At 40.1% G+C, this 16,471-nt stretch overlaps 1 protein-coding gene across 1 annotated transcript in view; it reads right to left on the bottom strand.

Annotated features, from left to right (window-relative positions):
- ptprsa (protein tyrosine phosphatase receptor type Sa) overlaps nucleotides 1-16,471 on the bottom strand; it is a 240,661-nt gene that overhangs the window by 186,118 nt on the left and 38,072 nt on the right. Inside the window, exon 2 of the mRNA XM_085381289.1 lies at nucleotides 1,067-1,163. The gene's annotated coding sequence lies outside the window, so the exon portion shown is untranslated. The remainder of the gene's footprint in view (nucleotides 1-1,066; nucleotides 1,164-16,471) is intronic.

The raw sequence follows: 16,471 nt of genomic DNA, 5'->3' as shown, positions 1-16,471 counted from the left end.
GTAACAAGAATACAGAAAATTATGCAATTAGAATTAAATGCAGGCGTTACCTTTAATTAAAGGGGATGAAATCTATAATCACGAGGAAACTCTGTACAGTAGGAACATAAGTTTCACTGAAAAATGCATGCAGAAACCATTTCAGATGAATTCTGCAGCAAAGTGGAGCAGTGAATGAGCCTGTAAATAAACCCCATTCAGGAGGGTACATTACATGTCTAAATTGATGCGCAATAGCTTCCAGATCTGAAAGTCACCAGCGCCGTTCGCTGAATGAAAAGAACTGCAGAAGTAGAGAAGGAGCTCCTCAGTGCCAGTCTGCAGTGACAGGTAGATGATATCTCTCTCAGCCTTAGCATGGCTGTCAGCATGGATGGATGAGCTTAGCGCAGGGTGCACCCAAAGCGTGAAGAAAGATGACAGTTTATTGTGTCATTAGGACGTGGAAACAAAAACACTGGAGTTGGAGTTGAACCAAACTTCAATAAACTTGCACTTGTGCATGTGACTGCGTGCAAAATAAACGGGCAATACTGCGCCCCGATTTGCTTAATTAAACATCATTAGATATTCTATAGTTTTGATTAACTGCTTCCTTTGCTCTGCTTGGTTATCTATTAAAGACAACAAGAAAAAAATTACCTATTATCTTTTTCAATTAGGCCGTTAGGTTAATTTGCCGTAGCCTTGCTTTTTGAGTGATAATTGTTAGTTCGAAACATAGTAAACAACACGGCACCAGCAAACTAGAATGTGTATATCTGCAGTGGTTAAAAAAATGACAAGAGGGACATGAATGGGAAAAACGTATTCACATGGGATTATGGGACACTGTGACTATCAGAGATTTGTATGCAAAAGCAGAAGAAGACAGAAAAGCAGTGAAAGGTAGGAACACGTGGATGAAGGATGTAGCAGAACAAAAAGAAAAAGGATTTAGAAAGCATGAATTTGTGCCCACCAGTGTAAAATCAGTTATTATGCAGGGTGCGAGGCAGCTTCTGGAAACATAATTGCTCCATCTAAAATGGCGGTGCACTGTGCAAAAATTTAGGGGCCCACTTACCGCTGGGTTGTTTTCAAAACCTTTTTAGCCTCATATCTTCAGCTGCTCCAGTGGCTTCTTTTTCTTCTTCTGCTTCTTACAACTCACTCGCTCGTACCTTTAAAGTAGATGGAAAGAGAGAGAGGGAAAATGACAGAGAAACATTAATGAAAGGGACTACTAAATGAACAACCTCCTCAAGTGGTGGGTGGGGGGATTCAACAAATGCTGTGATGAGTTTCTCTCGCTCTCCCTTCTTGGCCTTTTGTGACCACAGGACGGCAGTTCTCGGGCGAGGAGGAGGCTTGCTGCTGATTGCCTGAGAGCTATGGAGTGCAAATCTGCATGAAGTCCCTCCTGGCTTCTCTTGATCATTTTCTCCTTCACATCTCTAATGAGCCTGGTCCAAATCTGTGGGTGCATGCATGTACGAATTTGATTGATACTTGTTTTGATATTCACTCGTGCACAACAGGCTACTGCATTTATGAAATAAGTTGATGGTTTTAATATGAAATGTAATTGTAGGGATTCATTCTCATTTTTGTGTGTCTGATGAACAATTTTTGTGTTTGTAATATTCGGCTACTTAAATATATATATATATATATATATATATATATATATATATATATATATATATATATATATATATTAAATGTGCATACCGTATATATTGACATGTATTTTTAGTTTTGTGCTTTTGTGAGTTTCTTTGTATTTGGAGGCCTCACTGTATGTAGCCTCACTCGATATTCAGTCTACTCTCAGCCAGGTCTGCAGCTGTGGGTAGCAATACCCATATGGAAAAGATATATATCAATCTTATAAAGTTTGTATCTGTCTTGTGTGAAACTTCTATGAAAAGCATATAAGAGTGAAAACAGACATAAGATCCCTTGAAAAATTATATGATGAAACTTGTATGTTTTGGATACTTACTAAAACAATGTATGAAAGTAATGAGAAAGTGGCCACTTTCATGAGTAAATCATGTAAGCCTTATATGATTTACTCATGAAAGTGGCCACTTTCATGAGTATTCACATATAAGTTTTTACTATTTCTTTTCCATATGGGTAAGTCCACCCTAAGGAACTTCCACTGAGCAGCTGAGGAAGGTTATCTCAAGTGAGAAGTCAGAGGAGCTCATCATTACCCCGTGGGTAGAGACTTCTTTCAGCTAACAACATGAATATCATTAAGAACAGCACGACATGGGCATGATCAATATCATGTGGATATGGCAAGTCCTATGTGGACAGCTTCTCCAAATGCACTTCAGCAGTAGTTTTGTACCATGTTTATCAGTGTCACTCTCTTTGTTGGGTATAATTGATTAATAATAGCACTTTAAGGATACATTACAGATTCAATTGTGCTGTTACTTGGGTTACAAAGACAAAAACAAAAGAACAAAAAAAGGCTATTCTCTTTGCTCCCTGTCAATCAGCTGATTTCAGTGCAGGGACTAGGAAAATCTGCAGCTTTTGAGGAGTAGCGTTGCACAAAAGGACAAGAGTGTGACTGTAAAGTGCCAGTTGTGTCCAGGACAGAAGTAACTGCATTACAGTGCTAACACAGCACTGAATCTTTGCAATCAACTTTATAGACAGCATGCTAGCTCAAAGTCGGTGAAGAACCTAGAGTGATTTTAAAGTTAAGTTTTATGGCGATCTCAGCCCAGCAGCCAGAGCCGGATCTTCAACAGGTAACAGTGACAAGACTCAGGATTCTCCATTTCTGCCTCTACATGTTTCTATGGAGAAATTGCAGTGGCAATCGCTTTGCTTTGTGTTCACACTTCAGCACATTTTAAACGAACGATCGTCTGTACGTTCTCATTAGGATCTCATTAGGATCGTTGTGTGGGACTGCAGACTAGCGTACATATTGTTAACTACTAATTATAGGCTAAGTTTCAGAGTAAAGTGAAATCAATGTAACAAATTATTTTCACCTGGCAGTAAATAAGTTACAATACGATTACTTATTAAAAGTAATTGTATTGGATCTGGTTGATATCATTGACTGAATGTTAATAGCAGCTACTAGAATCAGAGGTCATCTGATTATCAACTGTACTACAATATAAATATACCTGTGATCGAGGCATGATGCTGAAATGGAACAGCACTATAAATTATATTTAGAAGTGTTAGTCCTTTGTGTAATTTACTCACTCAGAGTCCTCTCAAAACTTTCTGTTGATCTGACAACTTTGTACATTTTTTTTCAAAAGAAAGGATACCAAATTTCCACTGACTACTATTTGTCCTCATCCTGATGTTATTGACTTCTCTCCTCCTCCCCCACTGTCTCACGAACTGGGCGCTGCCTGTAGACAATCTCCAAGCATCCTCTGTGGGCTTTATTACCTTGACGGCTGACCGTCAACATGATCCTTCATTCTGACAGGCCACCGGGGTCAGGCTGGCCCTCACTGGCCAATCAGTGTCAACTAACAGGCTAGCTGCAGTAGGAGTCCCTGGTATACTAACTACAGCACAAGGGAGAGTAGAAATTGGATGTGTGTGTAAAGAAATTTTTTTTCAGATGATACTGAGAAACTGTCATGTGTTTGTGTGGCCATGCATATCAGAAAGAGTGCAAAGCGCTTCACAGAATGGGCTTGAAAACAAGTACATAGCATAGTTTTAGTGATTTTCTGGGGGCAAAAAGTCACATATACAATAAATATGGCTGTTTCCACACATGAGCATACACTCCTGTGTGTCACTTGGAAAAAAAATGTGAGGCCAAATTCTGCAATACTCCCACACGCCTGGCTGCCAAGACGAGCGCGGGGGAATTTGTTTAATGTACAGCATTTATTCACTGCACACACGCTGTTGCACTACCGCTTCCTACATTGCATGAGACACTCCCTTGACCGGGCAAGTTGCCATTAATCAGCCAGAATGAAGAGCTAGTTGTATAGCATGGGAGCTAAAATACATTCAAAGTCAACATCCAAGAAAGTGGGAATCTTGCCTACCATCTTAACAATTGCATGCTCTAAGTGAGAGCGCAACTCTCTGATTGATTCTTTTTCTTTTTTTTTTGGTTTTGTTTTTGCTACACAACATGGGTTAAGTTACGCTTTGTCCAATCATGTGGAAAGCAGCTCCGGTTTGTTTTCTCATGACCCTGCAACATATTGGCATTGAATTTAGTCACCGTGCTGAGACAGATGGCCGAGCATCATGGTGCATGGCAAATTGGGAAATGAAAACATGCATGCTCAGAAATGGGTATATGTGGTTTCTTTCCAGCAATGTGGTCACATAGGGTGCATTCAGAATAGAAGAACAAGGAACTGGGAGGCTCTAAGCATCCACATGAAAATAAAAAAAATGGCAACACAAAAAGAAGAAAAACACAAGGACGACCTACTCTTTGCAAATGTCAACAGGTATGCTTCTTGAAAAGTAAAATAAAAAAGCACACACCTCAACCAGATGATGAAATGTCAACACAATTTCTACTTCCATGTCACAAAAGTAAAGACTATATTTTTCTCTGAATGAAAAAATTATGTTGCTATGGCAGCACCTGATGTCTCTCTTTCCTCACCTTACACTCAGCCACCCACCTCCTCTGCCTCCATTGTCCTCCAGGTATTAAAAGACTAAAAATCAGATCTTCGCTGGGTAAGGAAAAGAAAACAGAAAGGAGAAGACAAATGGCGTGAAGAGAAAGAATGGCAAACGTGTGAGGGGTTAAGTTGATGTAATCAATAGAATGGTATCGGTCAAGGGAGATGAGAACGGGTGGAGAAGGGGACTAAGGTGGAGGATCAAGTCAGATAGTGAAAGGAGGAGTAAGGTGAGATCAGATGAAAAAACAAAGGGTTGAACGGAGAGAAGTCAAGGGAAATGAGGAAACTAAAAGAGCAGCTTCTATGTGACTGATTGACTGATTTGAACTTCTAGTGGTTCTCCCACAGTACACACTTCTCAAATGATATGCCACAGGTGTTTGAAATCCAACTTTAGATCTGCTCTCAGCTACTTCTCAAAAGATGTGCTGACAAAATAAGACTTTAACACACTGGAGCCTAAACTCAAGCTTTATAGAAGTGATGTGGAATTGGATATTATAAGCTTTTTCCTCCCTCAAAAGTTTGTCAAAAGATTACAGACACGGTGTCATGGTCCTGGGTCAAGCGACCCAGTATTTGAGTTCCATGTATCTTCTGTATTCATTTGCACCTAGCTTAGTTCACCTAGTTAATTTCTAGACTGCAGTTTAGTTTTGTTCCTTAGTTGTTTATGTCATCTTCCCCTGTACCAAGTCTCCCCGGTTCATGTGTCATGTCTAATCTCCATGTTTCCTGTTTTACTTTGAAAGTCTGTATTCACTGTCAGTGTATTCAGTTTCACTCCTCCTGTCCTGTCGTTAGGTTCATGTGTGTCAGCTGTGTTCCCACCCTCCGTGTTTCCATGCCCGGTCTGTTGTATTCTAAGTCATAGCCTTACCTTAGTTCATTCCCAGTTTAGGTTTCTGTTTAGTTATTGCTTTTGTGCTGCCCTTATTCTTGTTTGTTTCTCTTGTGTTACCAGCCACAATAAAAGGCTCGCCTTCTGTTAAAGCTCACTCCCGTCTGCTCACTTGTGTACGCACCTGGGTCCATTACACGCATTCTCCACTCGGTCCGTCACAGCGGACCGTGACACACGGGTGCTAACATTACAAACCTAGCTTCTGTTGTTGTTCCTATGATCATTTTATTACAATAAGACAAAATTGACAGAGAGACACAGCCAGTGGGCAGCTTCCTCTTAAAGAAAGGACTCATTTTCAAATTCCATGAGAATATTTTGTCATTTGAAACAACCAATTTTTAGTTAAAGTTCATATCCCACTTAAAAATGGATGCTCCCCCCCGGATGTATTCCTTTTTGACTGATTTATGTAGGCTTCTTGACCTTGCTGCAAAGATAAATTCGCTATTGTCCTCAATCCAGTTATAGTGCGTCGAATAGGTTTTTATATAGTCATAACATGTAGCTGTCAGCATGCTTGTGTTTCTCAATATGATGTCCTTGAGAAAGTCTAAGTCTGACCACTCATTAAAAGTACTGGTTAAATAGAAAAATACAGGAGAAATTATAAATCTGGGAAGCACTGCTGGATTTCAAAACCTTTCAGCAAAGTAGGCAGATACCAGCTCAAACATGCTTTGGACTCGAGCTCTGAAAAACTAACACATGAAGTTTAATAACTGCCTGCCTTCCTTATTTTATTACATCAAATTCTCTATTCTAGGATGTTAATAATGAACGACAAAGAATGAAAATGACCATGTGCTAGTGTACTGTGTCTAGGAACCCACTGGCTATCATCTGATGACTTATCCCCCAGGGTGACCAATATTTTTGTGCCAGTGGACAGCCAGGCCAAGACTTTCTGCGTTGTGCTCAAGGCATCTATAAAAATATAGATGAGGATATAAAATAAAAAATAATTTTTTAGAAAGCTAAGTCTGTTTCCACCATTACCCAGTGGTTCTGACATTGCACCGTAGCAAATGTCTTTTCTATGATGGGCTGTTTATCTGCATGTGGCTAAAGCTTGCTCACTGTTGATTGGGTAATACTATTGGTGCTAAATAGGCTGTACCTTTGCATACAGGTTGCATACAGAACTGTGATGTGTCCATAATATAGTTTAAAAAAACCCCTCTTCTCACTCATCACCACCAGAAAACTTTGAGGAAATTAGCTTGGCAGTGGTTTAAAAGTGCAATTTAATGGTTTTATTAAGGAAAATCGGTTCCCTCTAAAACTGATCAGCATGTTTGTCACAGTGCCTCAAATTCAATAAAGTTTGCGAGAGGTTTCTTTCAAAACAAACAGAACACACTAAACAAGACAGATTCCCCCCGAAAGCCTCATTATTCTCCATGGCTTCTAACTAATCCTGTACCTTTGTGCTCTGTCAGAAAACCTTCTCACACTCAGACAACACAATTCTGTGATGAAACACTCCGGCTACGAGGCTACGAGCCACTCTGAGTGAAGTTTCATTAGCAGAGTCTGTTTTGAGCAGATAAGTACAACAGAGTCCAATATACTTACACGTTCACAGCAGATCCCCAGTCATAATTGCTGCCGTGTAACATGGGTTAGAAAGTCTATGAGGTGAACCGTCTTATGCACACACAGAAGTGCTCTGTGCTTCTTTGAGCTGGCAGTGCATTCATGCACTTAAATCTTCTTGTCATTTAATTTTTTTTTCTTTTTGGTTTTGCACACTGGACAATTGTGAATCGTGTGTGTATGTCCAGCAGCAAATGTGTCTATTGGCATGCTGTGTGCAGTGACTGATATTCAATTAGTCCACCTGCCACCTCTACATGGCTCGGCATTCCAGCGCTCAGTAAATCAGGCCGACTGACAGCACACAGGTCGATATTAATATTAACGCCTCTATAAATAATGTTATTGTAGGCCCCCATGTTAATGCTTCATGATATGATGGGCATGATAAAGTAAAGCGTGTTCTATTGTGAAGGTGCAGGCGGGTTTAATAGGGAGAGAGACAGACTAAGTCCCCTTCAATGTCCTTCGATAGAAACGTTGGTGACACTGGGTTGGAAAGGCGCCGAGGTGGTCACAGCTGTGTTCCCGAGCCTGAATGGCTGGGGGAGGAGGCGGGGGGTGGAGAGGTTTGGAGTGTGTATTGTTCGTGCGCATGTGGTGAATTTGCGGAGAGTTAGAGCGAGGGGTGGTTGGGAATGGACACAGTGGATTAATTATTATAATTCATCTCCCGGGCCACATGTTTATGGCTCTACTCAAATTATTGTCTGACTATCTGATTTCCATTTTGTACACTGCAGTGTATGCACTTTGTGTGTATTCGTGACAGGAGAGGTCCGTGGTTGAGTAGACGAATGGCTTTGCTATTTTGTGACAATTGCCCATATTTCACCGTGACAGCAAACATATCACTGTAGCGTCTTTATGTGTTCGCTGCAAATCTTCAGATTAGCCATTGGCTGCAAAGAGATGGCCGTCATTAAACCAGGCGGGGTGTCTGAAATGTCAGCTTGTTAACTTGACCTTGCAGGCAAAACTAGGGCATCAGTCATTACATTTAGAGAGGGCAAAGCTTCAGTACCAGTGTGAAAATAATAACTTCCTGAAGGACAACAATATGGGCCTGCCATCTCATTTAGCACTTAGTGTTACAGTAGGATGTTTTTGGTTTTCTCTGACTCGGTCAGTTCTGTACTTTTCTACTTAAACGTGTCTTCCATGTAAATCCTCAGCTCATAAAACCAATCTACTTTCTCACTTCAGTAAATCTAGCAAACAGAGTTCAAGGGAATAAAAACATCACTAGTTGCTACTGATGTGTTTATTAATTAATTAATTAATTTTTCAACCTCAATTCACATCCCCTCCACAAAAGATGCTGCTCAGCATGCAAATTCAAACCGGTGATGCTACGGTCCCAAGGATCCTTGAACCCTAAGCAGCATAATTTGTGCCCTGACCACAAACACACTCAAAGATTCATGCCCAAAGGTAAAAGTATTGTCAACAAAGCATCAAGAAACTCTGTGCAGTCCAAGCATGAAATAATCCACAAACAGTAAGTCTGTGTAGGTTCTCGCTCATGCAGGTCATGGTATTATAAGGAGCTTGGAAAGAACAGCAACTGGACTTCTTTCTTGAAGACGTTTCACCAAAAACACTGTGCAGTAAAAAACAAACTAAAATTATCTTTTTAAAAAAAGCTAATGTTGTCCCCTCCAAAATAATTAAATACATAAGTCAGTGCAGAGAGATATTAATCAATACACAGACACACACACACAAACAAACACTTGGTTATACGGTGTAATTTTGCATTTATAAATGAATGTAGAGAATTCTGGGACAGATTTCCAAACCTCCAATAGCTTCATACGTGCACAGTTGCACACAACAAACGCTGACCAGCCCTGGACCAGGGGTTTTGCAAAGCCTGGATCATCCCCGCTAATCCACACTCATTAAGGATGAACTCCATGATAGCATGCCACCAGCCTCCACAGCCCCCACCACTTTTACCCCACTTTTACGCATTTGCTGCACTCGCGCGTATAAGTGGCTGGCAGCTTTTGATGGCGATTTTAATAAATTACTGTAGATTGTAGCAGGTATGTTTGTTCCTGCTGCATGAGTAAACAGAACACCTGCCACACCTGTCGGCGCTAATCAGGCCTGGTTTAATTAAAAGTGACAAAGCTTTTATTTCATGCAGGCGAAGGGGTGCGTACTTGACCGAGGGATGTTGAGCACTCTTTTCCTGCACACCTCAGAGAACCACGTCTTCAGATGGAGAGGGTAAGTCAGGATGAGACAAACTGGGTGACAGAGCTGGTGAATCATTTTACTCTGGTAAAATGTAAAAGGATTTTTAAGCAAAACTTCATTTTAATTATTAAAACACTTCTATTGTTCCCTGGGATAGAGAAGAAATAGTTTCTGCACTCAACAGATTTTACCCGAGGACTTGTACATAAATAGAATGTTCATTCTCTCTGCTCCTCCACATCAGAGAGAAGGTCACTGCTGAGTGGAGTCTACCTACAAGCCCCTTGGGCTGAAAGAAAAAAAAAATCCACCCGGATGCTTCCCTTCAAGCGTTGTGCCTCCAAAATAACTCTTCCTCTGCAGGGTTCTTAAATAAATTACAGATATGCTATCCTCCCAAGATGTGATCTCTGTTCTCCAGCACAAATTAAAAATTTAAGCCCATTTAGGTTGGTGCCCAGTGTAACTTGAATCAGTGTGGTTGTGAGAGGGTGGGGCTGGGGGGGAGAGTCAACCAGAGTTGTGTCACAGCAGTGCTCAGTAGTGATGCATGTTGCTTTAGGCACTGTATCCGAGAGAGGAAGCAGGGTGGCCTGAAGTTAGAATATCTTGTAACTATAAGGTCACAGGCTTGATCCAAACACACAAAGCTTTTTCTGCCCACAGCTAGGTGGTCTTACATGTCAAAGTGTCGAGGCACTAAACTCGGACATGTAAAACCACCAGCTGTGCAAAAATGTACAACTTCAAGAAGCTCAAACCACATCACACACATTTTAATGTGAGCCAGCCTAGCCTCAGATTCACACAGACGGTGAAGCTCAGCCACCACATGGAAATGAGACATCATGTGTTAGGCTGTTGAAACTAAGAACAACAGTGCTGGAGGATCAGATCTACAGGTAGTCTGACTGTGAAATCAGAAAAGTCCAAATAATCGCAGAGATTTGGATCACTCAAATCAATTAACGAGCTAAACAAATTCATTTGTCCTTTCGAAGACAAAGGCAGCACGCCAAGAGAAACAGGATTACCACCACTCTCTAATGCTTGATTATCAAAAATAAATAGTCTATTAAATACACCAGAGGATTGCCTGGGAGGCTTGCATATCAGCACAGCACATCCGATTTATTTAATGTTCTAGAGATGGGTAGAGACCAAAAAGGCTAATTAAGTGTGAACTCTACAAAAACATTATCCAATAGAACAGGATACACTGTGCAAAATAAATGTTCTCTGATCATTAAGCAGTAGAAAGCTAAAGACGTGTGTGTGTGTGTGCGCGTGTGTGTGTGTGTGTGTGCGTGTGTGTGTGTGTGTGTGTGAAAAAGAAAGAAAGAAAGAAAGAGAGCTCGATAGAGAGAGGAGTATGTGTAATAGTGGGGGCCATTTAATAGACTCAACCTCACTATGAACCCAGAGAAAGCGCTTTGTCATTTGACCTTCATTAACATCTTCTATTCATTGCTCCAACTCGGTGATAAATCAGGGAATGGCTTCTATTGTATTTTCCAGTGTCATGCAGTAAAGCATTCTTCCTTACCTGGCTTTCATTAGCTTTTGTCTCTTAAACAATAACCAGAGCCTTGATCGAACACAGGTTTTATAAGGTATTTGCCTTGTGGGCACTTTGCTAACAGAACTTAAACTGAAATCAAATCAAGAGGCATTTCAGCAAAGGTCCAGAGGAAGAAACACAACCCTGGTGTAAAGGCAGCTTTAACTGTTTTCACGTGAAGCTGTTAATGCTATAAAGACGAGCCCTTTTAACCTCACACTAAAGATAAAATCAGAAAGACCTGCAGATTAAAAAAAGGCCTTCCTTTTGGAAGAGGAGACTTTCTACAGAGGAGTGGCTTCTCTCCATTGAAGCATTGCTGGATTAACCTAATCAGAAGATTAATCAGACTTGAAACACTGGAGGCTGTGCCGGTGGCCTCTTTACCTCTTTATCCGACTGTGCCAGGCAGCAGAATTAGGCTAGAGTGCAGGGAGATGGTGTTCCCACAACCCCTCTCTCTAGAGCTCTCAACTTGCCAAAACATCTCAGAGGATGAAGTGGAATTAGAACCTCCTAGTTTGCCCTCACTGACCTTTTCGAACTTGGTCCTTCAGATGTCTCGTTGCCATTCAGACAAGAGCTCATATGTTTATCATTTGTGGCACAGCACTTTGGGAATTACTGTATTGGTGGAAAAATACTATTGCCTGTTAAATTGCGTTATTTTTGGCTTTTTTTTTCAAAATTCAGAATCAAGTAAGGAAATGGGAACAAACTGTGTGTTAGCAACAAAGTGGCTAAAGATACCATACAATATCGTTACTTGCTTAGTTGTCTGGTATGTATAGAAACAAAATTGGTTCATTCCACAAGTTAGATGCCATTTTTGGGATTGAATGGTTCAAAGGCCGCCCAATCTTGAAAAGAAACAAAAACAAAAAATAATACAAAAAAAACCTCCTCTGAAAATGTTTAGCTACAGGGATGAAAAGGAGTGACCACTTTAACTAAGGCTACTTGGAAGCAAAATATTAAGAAATGACAAGTAGCGCAAAAATGTTGCACAGCACAGCACATGACTTGAACATTAAATGCACCCGATGATCAGGATCACCCAAGAGGATACTTGACTAGATTGCTGTCTAACTCAGCTGCGAACAGGCATCGGAGTAACAGGCCACTGCGTGCAACCGTCCGACCCTGCAGAGATTTAAAGATGCAGTGAGCCGATTGTCCTCAAAACTGGTGGAAATTAGCTCATGCTGTGCCATGTTTGTCTGACCTTCTAATAAAAGATCAAATCTGAGAGGCTGGATGCTTCATATTTTTTTTAAACCAGTGATCACATGGATATAAGCGGAAAATTTGGCAGACTGAAAAAAAAAGGTATTGTTAATCCGCATTGAATAAACAAATAAAACTCAGTGTGTATTTATCTCTCTCCATCTGTCTGCCTTAAATTATCCTGCAACTAATCTCACCACCTAGGCTCCGAAAAAAAAAGAAAAGGACTACAGCACATGTCCACGTTAAAAAACCCAGAGAAACCTGCAGTGTAACAGGGAGCGCATCATTGATCCTATCTCTCTGGTTGCCAGGTCATTGATTGCAGCATGCAGCTGTGTTACTTGGCACACCTTGCTGACTCCAGCTACAGCCTTGAATGTGCAGTCGAGAGCATGATGCCCCCCCTCCCAACCTTATTTTTTCTTTAGCCGGTTGACCAAAACACGCAGAGAACTGTGTGTGTGGTGGGGTCTTAGGCTGTCCTTACTTGAGTGGGATCATAATTTTTCAACATTTTTTCCTCAAACATGGATCATTATGCTGTGGAAGCAGATGAGATGGACGGGGTCAAAATACAAATAGAGCCACGAGGAGAGGTATACACCCCTTAAGGTACACACAAATGGGAGAGCCAGTGGAGGGACTGAAGAGAAGAAGAAAAAAAGCCGAAATAAATGGAGAGTCCAATTTTCATCTTTTCTACTTCCCTGAGATTTATTGATCTTAGAATCCTATCATGCTTAAGTAAAACAGACATCAAAGATAAACTTTTTGTCTTTTTTCCACTCCTCCACATATGCCCTTCCTACACCCACCATTCTATCTCCCAACATCCAATATGAATACACTTGAAAGAGCGTGTGAGGAAAAGAAGAGGAGAAGTGAAAAACCACTTAAAACGAGTAGTGGCAGGATGCAGCTAATAGCCGTCTGATCAGCCAGCGTTTCATCTTTCCCACATTATCTCTAAATTCAATATTGGCTCTTCAAACACTCTGAAGGGGTTGTTGTATCTAAACTCTCCTGCTATTTATGAATCCAGACTACACTTAGTTGATATTTCACCCTTTTGTTGACGTCCCCTCTGTTTTTCCTCAATCCCTCACTGAGAGCGAGCTGATGCATAGAAATCGTCGTCTGTTGTATGTTAGACACTTGTCTGTCACCGCACAGCCAGTCCTGTTATTGACTCTGACAAATTCCAGGATGCTGCTGATAATGGCGTGACAAATGGGCGCCACTCTTTCTCCTTCAACAACCAGTACATCTCCCTGTGCCCCCCTGTCACCCACCTCTACTAGATTCTATTATGTGATATGATATCATATTCTGGCTCAGTACGATCAAGAAGAGCTTTGTAGAAAAGAATTCTGATGATATATAAAATTTAGTGCTATGGTAAAAAGCACAGAGAGCCCCAGAATCTTGGGACCAAATTTTAAGGGACAGCATATAATAATGACTTGAAAAGTAACATCTTTACAACAAAATGGTGTGGTCACATAACCTAACTAGAAGGGCACTTGGATACTGCTGGCTTGGATTTAGGTTTGCACAAAAAACTTATTGGGCTCTTCATTTGCTCATGGTTTGGTGTTTTCATTACACGTATAATAATTTTTCACAATCCTGCTGACAAGAAGAACTAGAAACTCCACTCTGCCTGTCACACAGCAAAATCTCCAGTGTTAATTCAACTCCTATAGTGTTAAAGTTAACACTTTTCCAGTGTTTATATAATTCTCACTGGTTTAGAGTTAAAGTAACACTTTGCAAAGTGTTATTATTTTAACTCCATTGTAGTGTTAAAAATATAACACCCATAGTGTTAGAATTTCACTCTGTATGGTGTGAAGTGTCTTCACTCAGAGTGTAACTACCTAACATTTATAGTGTTGTTTTAGGACACTGATAAGTGTTCACTTTTACACTGGCTTGGGTTAACTCTTTTCACTGAGGGTGTTACTACACAACAACTATGGTGTTATTTATGACACTTTTAAGTGTTTATTTTCACACTGGATTGTGTTGACTGTTTTCACTTAGAGTGTTATTCTGTAACTTTTACAGTGTTATTTTGGCACTTTAAAGTGACATATATGAGCTTTTAAATACTAGTCTGTATTAATTGTCTGAATACAAAAATGCATTAAAGTGCAATTACTGTATGACTACTGTGTTACATTCAGTGAAAATCCTTGTTAAGTCCCTTTACAGGATAAAAGGAGAAAACATAAAATTGGTCACATAAGCATTTTAATAAATATTAAATTCCAAGCACCATACAGCATACGTTCACAACAAAAATAATGGCACAATGTACAGACCATCATCATCACCATAAGCACTTTGCAAATCAAAGGGCTTGTATATTTCAATACAGTCTGCTTTAACAACATCTTTTTCATCCGTTTCAAACACTTTATAAGCATGGCAATGTTCACTGAAATTTTCAACCACAAGCTTCTGAACTATGAAGTAGGTGTGACTATTGACCAAAACTATTGTTTTTATTCTGCAAAACACCGGCATCTCATGTTCAGAACCACAACAAATGACCAATCCTGTTCTGTACTCAGTCCCATTAATGTTAACCCAATTAGCAGAGAAAGCCTCTTCTGCAACAGCAGGCAAGCCTAGGGAGATCATTTCACTATTTTCCTCACTATCAACATCAAATGATTTCAAGGGCCCATACTCAACATGGCTTAAAGGACATGTCTCCCACTTGTATGCTATGGATGTTTGATGTTTTTTGGCAAGTGACACTGTGATGTTCTTAAAGTTCTTAAGGGTGTCTTTGAACACCCTATGTTTAGCCTCACCTCTCATGCTCCATACATGCAATAATGGCCCAATTTTTCTGATGCAAGTTGGGTAGTGCAACATAAAGTGGTGTTTGGGAATCATGTTCCTACCTGGATACAACAATTTGAACAAGTCATGATGTTCCATTGTTAAATGTTTTAGAAGCACAGTCATGTCATGTGTAACAGATGGAGAGAATATGATGTTAATTATTTGCAACAATAGCAATAGCATAGTCCAGTTCTGATTTCCTTCTGGCACAATATCACCAAAAATTAAAGGAATGTTTCTTATCAGACAAAGAGTCTGAATGGAGTTAAGACCTATACTATTACCACTACTGTCTAAGTTCACCCTTGTTGGACGATTTTTGCTCTCCAAGTAGCCATAGTCAAAAGCATAGATCCGTGACAAAAGAGCAGGTTTCGGCAGAAAATTGTCTGACAGATATTCCAACAGTAACTTTATCTCATATTGTGCTACCCCTTCGAGAATATCATGCGTAATGTCCAAGGAAAAGTTCTGGCAAACATGAAAGAATTGAAGAGTGTTCAGTGTAGAATTCTTTCTTAAGCCAAACACATGTAGCTTTTGAGGATCAGATTGCAACTCACTGCAGTGCATTTCAAAAAGTTCTTTCCCTCGTAAGATGATCTTTGGATCATCCTCAGTATACACACTCTGTGCATCCTGTTTTGCAATTAAACACAAACGACAAAAGTAACGTCCACTGAAAGACTCAACAAAACCCAAAATTGAGTGCATCCCCAAGTTGTCCCCAGTTATCTGACATATAGTGCCATGGACCTTTTCAGATGAGAAGGGTAAATCAATGCCATGGCTCTCCAAAAACTTTATGTCATCAATCAGAGGCTGTAAAATAGGATCAAAGCCGTATTTTTTCACATCTTCTGCATGAAACAATGCAACCAAATGAATGTTCATCAATGCAGAATTTAACTTTGGAGGCAGATTTCTGAGGACAAAATAGATTGCACCAACTTTGTGAACACCACGTTTGGAACCAAGTGGATTAGCAGTCTCAAAGTCATCATAATAAAGCTGAATTTGCAAAGAAGTCTGTGGTTTTGAAAACAATGGATGAGACTTATAGTAACTCCCATCACAAAAGTCTTCATATCTGTCTTCTTTTGATACACATAGTTTAGCAAGCAGCTCGCAAATATAAGAATTGCGACATATAAATTTGATTGTTTCCAAAATTGGAATGTACACAAAAGTGTCTTTTACTGGTACCTGGTCATAAGTGCCTGATTTTTTATTTAACCTTGTATCATAGCGTATTCCTAAAGTCTTTTCCACTGGATCCACAATTCCCCATTTTTCACGGAAATATGACTTTCTTTTAGCTTCAGTGTCGAACTTCTCAACTGGATTGTCAAAAGTCTCAAGACATTTTTCCACTGGAGATCTAACAGGATTTTCTGTTGGCACAACGTTCAGTACTTTATGTTTAAACTCACAGTGCAGTCCATCTGCAAAATCTTCCAAATC

This window comes from Rhamphochromis longiceps, linkage group LG15 (assembly GCF_057381845.1).
Source record: "Rhamphochromis longiceps isolate RC_006_pf linkage group LG15, R_longiceps_female_GT1.1, whole genome shotgun sequence".
NCBI classification, from domain to species: domain Eukaryota; kingdom Metazoa; phylum Chordata; class Actinopteri; order Cichliformes; family Cichlidae; genus Rhamphochromis; species Rhamphochromis longiceps.
The sequence above is the reverse complement of the archived record's forward strand: the minus strand, read 5'-3'. Positions and strand labels throughout refer to the sequence as shown.